This window comes from Eumetopias jubatus, unplaced genomic scaffold, assembly GCF_037043125.1.
Source record: "Eumetopias jubatus isolate StellerSeaLion01/CBP00866 unplaced genomic scaffold, mEumJub1_p1.0 scaffold_2, whole genome shotgun sequence".
Taxonomy (NCBI): Eukaryota; Metazoa; Chordata; class Mammalia; order Carnivora; family Otariidae; genus Eumetopias; species Eumetopias jubatus.
Genome location: NW_028274808.1, coordinates 136,811,167 through 136,819,279, shown reverse-complemented (window position 1 = coordinate 136,819,279; position 8,113 = coordinate 136,811,167).

Here is an 8,113-nt window from a genome sequence, read left to right as displayed (position 1 = left end):
ACACAGAGCTTTTCACAATTTCTATGTGCCTTTTTGCCCCCAGACACTTTTCAAATCCACAAGCATTCCCCACTGAGTTGTATCACCTTGCCTCTTCCTGCTTTGCCCTTTGTCTGGGGTGATCTTCACTACCTTCCCAGTCTTCCAAACTCCTACTTCTTCTTTAAAACCCAGTTCCAATGCCATTTCCACTGTGAATGTATCCTAGCTTGACTTGGTTGACTCCTCCTTCTTCCTTCCTCTCTACTCTCAGAGCATTTGGTACATAGCTCCACTGAGGGTTTAGGGCTCCAACTACTTGCTTACAGGTATGACTCCCTCATTTTACTATGTACAGGAATCATGGCTCATACCTTTTTAAATCCCAAGTACTTGGACTAAATCCACATAAAGCTATACTAAATAAATGATTAGAGTAGCAGCCAGACTTGGCAGTTCCAACCAGAAAAAAAAAATCCAAATTCCTAAATATATCCAGACAAGTTATTTCGCAGGCACACATCTCTTAAAATTCAATAAACTTTCAGAATATGCAAATGACAGTAAAGCTTCCCTTCAGCACATTAGAGTGACAGTTATAAGACAATGACATATAACTGCTCCCTAAGGAACCATCACAAGATAGCATCAGATACTCAGGCTTGTCACTAGGAAGGGCACCACCTAAGTCATATTTTTTTTCAGCTTTAATAACAAAGATGGAACAGTTATCAGCATATTTTCATCATCATCTCTGTGTTTAGAACCATGGGCAGAAAAGTATTTATTATGAATGAATGTTCAGCGTGTGACAGCAGAAGACTAATGGGTTTTAGGCAAATAGGTGAGAGAGATGGATTTATGGTCCAGTGGGCTCCACCTTCTCTAGGATTGCAATGCAGATGCTCCATCCCTGAGTTTTCCCATGTGAGCATCAGCCCTAACCTAGCGCTGGAATAAAGAATGAGCCACTTGTTCAAGTTCCACTCAGAGTCTTTCCCAAATGCTGGGACCCATCAGAGCTTTTGGAGTCAACAAGGACTCTATGGCAGGAGGAAGAAGGCACTTCCACACAATTAATATTCTCAGAGTGCCCACAGGCATGTCGTGTGGTAGGGAAGTTAGGGAAGTGTACATGTCATTCTGCACACTTCCAGGGACAACTCTGGGTCAGATTAAGGCCCAAGTAAAGCCCATTGCCAATTCTATGGGGCAGAAAAGCATTCATCATCTCCAGGAAAAAAATTTTCCACTTTCTGGCTCCTGCATGTATTCAGCTAGTCAAGTGTCAGCACAGAGCCTGGAACTCATATGCTTTGTAGCTTTCACTGTGACAACCACATTTCCAAGCCTATAGTTCCAGGAAAGACAACATTTGTAATTGTCTTGTTGGCTAAGGGTAAAACAAATACACATTTAGATCACAACAGATAAATGCTTCCTCTGAATTAATCACACAAGGGAGCCCAGAGCAGACACTTCTACCGGGGAAATTGAATCTCATGGTGGCAAACCCACCCATAAAGGAAACAAAACTCCTTACAGTTGAGGAAAATTTTAGAATATTCACAGTATCCTTGAAGTGGGAGCTCTGTTATGGAGTAAGTACATGAAAAGGCAGCAAATAGATAAAGGCTGAGAATGCCCGAAGGTGAATGGCAGCCTCATGGGGTGAGCATTCCAGGGAATTCTTTTCACCCCAGCTAGTAAGGTCACACTGATTACAGACTCTGTGCAATTCATTTTAAAACATATTTTGTGGGGCACCTGGGTGGCTCAATCAGTTAAGTGTCTGACTCTTGATTTCGGCTCAGTCATGAGCTCAGGGTTGTCAAATGGAGCCCCACGTCAGTTCCACACTCAGTGGGGAGTCTGCTTGAGAGTCTCTCTCCCCCCTCCCTCTGTCCCTCCCCCCTCAGGTGTTATCTCTCTAAATAAATAAATAATAAATAAATAAATAAAAATAAAATCCATTTTGCAGGCCCACTGTGTGCTTGGCACAGAAGTCCATAAAACCCACTTCTATAGCCTATTGGCAGGAATAAAAAGCAGCATAAGCCCTCTTGGTGAAAGCCCTTCACTACAGAAGCCATAAGTAAATTTTTCCTCCTTTCTTCTAACACATGAATATAGAAGGTATGCTATTGTTCTGTTCAGAGTGGAATTTGGTAAGTTAGTCTATGTTTGGTGGGGAGCAGGGAGGGAGGGAGAAAACAGATTTTGTAAAAAGCACATTCTGCATGCAGAATTACTATAAAACACCAGTACTGGCCATTGACAGTGGAATGGCCATTGACAGTGGAAAGTAAGTGGAGCACTCCATTATTAAACAAACTCACTGATATCTGGGCAAGCATATGGAGGGAGTCTAAAAGAACATATACAGTCCTTTACTTGAAGTTGGAGTCATTGTTTAACAACATCGAGTTTTCCCAGAAGTAAACAGGAAGGAGGCTTTTTATATTGACACCTTCAGGAAGTGCTGCCTAAGACGGATCCACAAGCAAAAATTCCCTCTCCTGTGGGTCCTCTCCCCTTCTTTTGCTCCCCTTCCTTTCCCTTCCCTTTCCTTCTCTTCTCTCCTAAGTCCAGTTCCCGGGAAACAGATTCTGAGATGGCAAGCCCTGTGCAGGAACCTTCCTAGCAGCTGGCTGAGAACCACAGCTGTTAAGGGTGTGGGAACTGGGCAGAACTGAGCAGAAGGAGAAGTTGAACTCAGTTGCAACCAAGGCTTCAGCTGACCCTGCTGTGAGGTAGAAGGCTGGGATGGCCCTTCAGAGACTGCAATGGGTCTTGGTAGTGCCTACCTTGAGTAGGAGGGGTTGTAACCTTAGACTAGGCACTTCCTACAACCAAGGGCAATCTCTGGGAGAGGACTCAGCTGTGAGCCCTCAGCAGCCAATACACTCCCAGCAACTAGGAAATGAGGGGAGATCCAAGGGGCCCACCCCAGCTCCACTTCCCTTCTCTTGTCTCCCCACTGCCCTGAGTCCTTACACTCCCTTGTTCTCTTTTCCCCAGGGTCCTGCCTCTTATTCTTCTTGGTCGGTGGGATAAGCTTGTAATAATCCCATTCCATCTAGCTCTACTAGGATGGGATGAGAATCTGCAAGACAATCACCTTTCACACTGACAACATCTAACTTCTCTTAGCACAGCTGCAGTAGGTTTTCAAGAAAAAAAAATTTCCCATTATATCTAAAGTCCACACTACCAAACAGATACTATATGTTACCTTAGCCTTTAGTGTATGCCATGGCCCCTGTAGGAGTTACTAATCTAAAAGTCTCCACCTCTTCCTCTACCTTAAGACATGAGACTACATGTTCTCCTTGGGTTGCCCTAGATCCGTATATGCCATGGTTGTGGTTAAAGGAAAATGTCAACACAATAAGTATCTTCATTGAATTGAAGTAACAATATTATAATAGCCCCATATATTAATCACCACTACCAGCTACATCAAAGACATGTGTCATTTAATATTTACAGCAATCATACAGGATAAATATATTATACCCATTTGCAAGTAAGGAACTGAGACCTAGAGAGGCTATAAACTTGCCTGAGAACACAGAGCAGGAGGTGCTAAAGGTCCAATGTGGTAGAGATGGCCAACTCTCCACTAAAATCCATATTTTTCTCATCCATGATGATGGGTGTTGAGTCTCTTTGAGAAAGCTGGCCAGCCAGGGACCACATGTTCCTGCCCTCCTTGTTCCTAGGTAAGGTCATTTGGCTAGTTCTAGTTAAATGAATGTCAACACAAGTGATGTATGTTGTTTGTGCCCTCCTATGCTCTCTTCCCTTCTGCCCAGCATTTACAGTGGGCTCTGAGGCCCCAGTGGAAAGCAGTGTCATGAGCTAGAAGGAGCCCAGACTTCTGAATCACCAAGTAAAGGAAAGTCACCCATCAATCATGGATACCACATTAGACTTTTATGAATAATAACTACAGTTCTGTTGCACAAAGCCAATGAAGTTTAGGGGCCTACTTATTGTAGCAGCTAGCATTACCCTAATTAGTACATAGGATGAAAGCCAGATTTCCCTTTATATATTCATTTATTCATTCAACTAAATGAATGTAAAGTTTAAGCAACCTCTCCTAGCTGGGTATATACTAGAGGCTGGGGATGTAAACATGCATGTGACATAGTCTCTTCTTTCTAGGGGCTCATGGTGTAGTGAAGAAGAGAGATGATTCATAACACTATGGAAATACTAAGGGGGGAGTGACTGGCTCTGTTTGCCTCATTTCTGGAGTTTCTCCCCTGTGTAGGCACTGACATTTACATGGCAGTCTTATTTTTATTTATCTTTTCTAAATTTATTACATTAATACAAATTCTTCCCAGGTAGATATTCTGATAAACATAGAGACCTATTTTAGAAAATAAAATAAAATCCCTGAAATCAATTTTGTGGAATGAGGTGGCTACAATTTAAAGTCAGATAATATATTTAGCAATTACTAGTAACTCTCCTAAAAATAATTTTTCGAGTGCTGGCCACTTTCGTCCTCTGCCTTCAAAAACTATTTGGTAAAATGGATAAATTAAGAAATACAATAAATACAGGTGCAAGAAAAAGTGGGTTTTCTTCTTTCTTGGTCTCACTTTAAATTATGCAGTCTTGTGAGAGGAAGAAAACCAAGCAGAGCAAAAGAGATCAAACAAATGGGTATCTGCACATTTGTATATTCCTCACTACCTCCACCATTACACCATTACCCGAGACTCTAAAGCTAACGCAGAATAGTCCCTTGAATATTCTAATTCTGTTTCCATTGGTAGGAGAAACCTTTTCTTGCCTTTCTATGCCTCATCCATCCTTCCATCCTTACCCACCCCTCCACATCCCCTCACATACCACCCTCTCCATTCCCCAAGTATTCCAGCCTACACCATCTCCTCCCCTTTTTTGAGCAGCTCCACATTTACCATTTAGTAGCAGTAAGGAATTTAATTGTTCCCTAAGTATTTTGTTTACTATCTTCCAATGTGACTGAAAATGTCTTGAAGACAGAAAACATGACCTGATTTTTTTTCTCCATGTGCCTAGAAATGTAGTGAGCACTTTTATAATCAAAAAAGAAATGTCTAAGGAGCAACTGACTGACTCTTCCCAGATGATCTCCTGGAGCCTTGTGAGAGGAAGTCTTTTAAAGCCTTAAGGAGTTATTGGCTTTAGCAAACTTTAAGCAACAGGCAACTCAACATGGTGCTGAGGAAAGAGCCAGGATCATGAACAAGTCAGTCTTAGCTCCACATCTGTTTCAACCCTATGCAGCCTTGGGCATAGCACTTGCAAAGACATCCCTGAGCCTCAGTCTCCTGATCTTCAGAAAGGGAATAATAACATCTTCCTCTTAGAATCAAAATAGGTTACATAGAAGAAAACTCTAAGGGATTTCCTTTTGTATTAAATCAGTGGGTAACAGAATCCTGCCACTCTTGTCCCAAGTAATTCTAATAAGTATCTTAATACTGACTAGAGAGGGATTACATCTTAGAACAAAACAGCCCTCCCTTCTAAATCCATGCTTCTCCCAAAAGCAATTGACTAAATAAATGAAAGATGTGACGCAGTTAACTCCGTGCCCTTTGCTTTCACAAACTAATTCTGCAAACTGCTGAAAAGGCACTTCTCCTCTAATGGAACCAGGAGGGCAATGGCAAACTCTCTGGTCACAAACCCAAGCTTGAACAATATGGAGAGGTGTCTCCTGTCATCACAATGCTCATTAATTGTCCCATATAAGGCAAGTCATAAGGGGAGAGAGGGCTCTTCCAAGATGCAGCAGGGAGGCTATCGAGTGGTAGGGGGGAGCCCACTAGTGGGGAGAGGGGGATCTCTCGCTGCTCAGTCAACAAGCTCCAGGCCTTCCTGGGGGCTCAGGTCTCCCACTGAGAGCTTTATTTTTCTGTCAGCTGCGACTCCCCTCCTCTCATTAATGCATGTCCTGGGGTCTTCTTTTCAGAAGCTGAGGCAGCATCCTTCAAGACAGCTCTCCTAATTGGTGGAGGGGTGCTGGGAGGTACACGCTCAAACAAAAGCAAATGTTTACCCAGTTCCTTTCCTCACGCCCTCATCCCAGCAATACTCACAAGACCCTGGGGCACAGTTTCCTTCAATGTTGTCAGTATAGGCTGCCTCCCTTGTCCACACTGGAGGCCTCCTTTGTCTATACCCACTGCGTCTTTTTATATTGTCTCTATGGCCTCTTCACCACTACAAACTATGGTAGCAGCAGAGGCTCCAGGGGCAGACTGCCAGGGATTGAATCCTGGGTCTGTGTAAATTTAGGCAAGCCACTTCAATCTCTGCTTCCCAACCTGTGAAACAAAGGTAACTGTATTTTCCACAGGGGTCATCATGAGGATTCAATGGAAAGCATTTCCAAGCATAGGCCCTGCAACGCAGTGAATGTTCAGTATCAATTATCATCAACTGTCTTCTCTGATGACCCATAACCTAGTTCCTGTTTGTATCACTCCCACAAAACCACTCTTCTCAGGAAACAATTTCACATCTTTCTCCCAAACTGATTGAGCCATTAGACTCTTCTTCCTATTCTCTCTGTTACTTTAAACATGATGCATCAGTTTGATGACACCAGAATACTGAGCACTTTTCCCACGGGTTAAGATTATACTTGGGATTTCTGTGCAAAAATGCAGAGTACTACAGACCACCTGGAAAATTTACAATTTCCTTCCACACTAACCTTGGTGTGATCTGAAAACATGAATTTGTATGAAAAGGAAGAAATTCTCACACTATCAATGCTGCAATGTGATTTTCAGGCATAATCAATCACTTTCACTGTTTCCCCATCCACTTTCACAAATTTAAGAAAAAGAAGTTCTCATAAGACCAGTGTTTCAGCTTTTAGCAAAAGAGAAATTTGAGAGAAAAAAAGTCTTTCCATTCAGCAACTTATTTAGCCACCCCCAATTATTCTCCATTGTAATTAAAGTGATTATTGCTGGAGTTTCAGTTTCAAAATGGTTCGACCTCTCTCATTTTAAAAATCACCCTAATACTCAAGGAAGTAAAACTCAGAAATAGGAATTGAATCTCTGATCAGACTATGAGACAATTTTAATCCTGAACTAAATTATAAGATGGCAGAAAGCAATAGAGAAGTCAATGACTTGCCAGAGAGAAGGAAGAATACATCTAAGTGCTTATAAAGGAAGATAATGATGAGAAGCAAATTAAAAATACCTACAGAATCCAGACAGGCTAGGAGGGCAAGTTCCTCAGAAGGTGGGATAAAGCTGCATCTGACTACTCCTCTTCCACTGCTGCAGGAGAAAATGAGGGTCCAGACTCAGAGATAAGAGGTAAAAAGGAAAGCAGAGGGGAGGCATGCAAATGAAAACAGGGAGATTAAGTGAAAGTCTGCAGACTGAACAGAGACAACATCCAGAAAATTGAAGGAAACTTCTCTAGAAAAACTGAACCACCCCCAGACAAAATACTACAGATTCTGACATTTGAAGGTCCACAATGAAAGACCCATGTCATCATAATGACCCCACAATGAAGCCATCAGTTGAAAAGTCCAATGACCAGACACAGAACTTCCAATCAGCTTTCTAAAGATTCACTCATAAACATGAATGGACAGGTACAGACTCCAGGCATTTGAGGAAAGTCTGCAATACTAAGTTAAACAAGCAAACAAATGATGAGAAAATTTTTAAAAACTCAGAAGAAACAGATAAAATGTGGGAAGAAAATAAAAAAAACTACAAAGGCACTCTATTCAGTATTCTCAGGGGTTATAAACTTTTCTCCCGACGTGCCCAAGGGACATGACATACTCAGGGCAAAGAGGTTTAAAAGCCCTTTCTCTCCTCAAAGGGAGCTTATTAGCATCTCTACTGGTGGAGGAAGAGACTACAGCAATGCACTGAAAGCATATTATAAAAATAAACATAAAAAAAGAAAATTATTCTAGATATTAAAAATATTGCTAAAATTTAAAAATAAGAAACAGTGAGAGAACAGCAAGATTAGGTCAGGGAATTCACCCAGAAAGTAGGACAAAGGGACAAAAAGATGAAAATAGGACAAAATCTTCAGAAGGTAGAGGTTCAATCCAGCCAATAAGGGTTCCAAA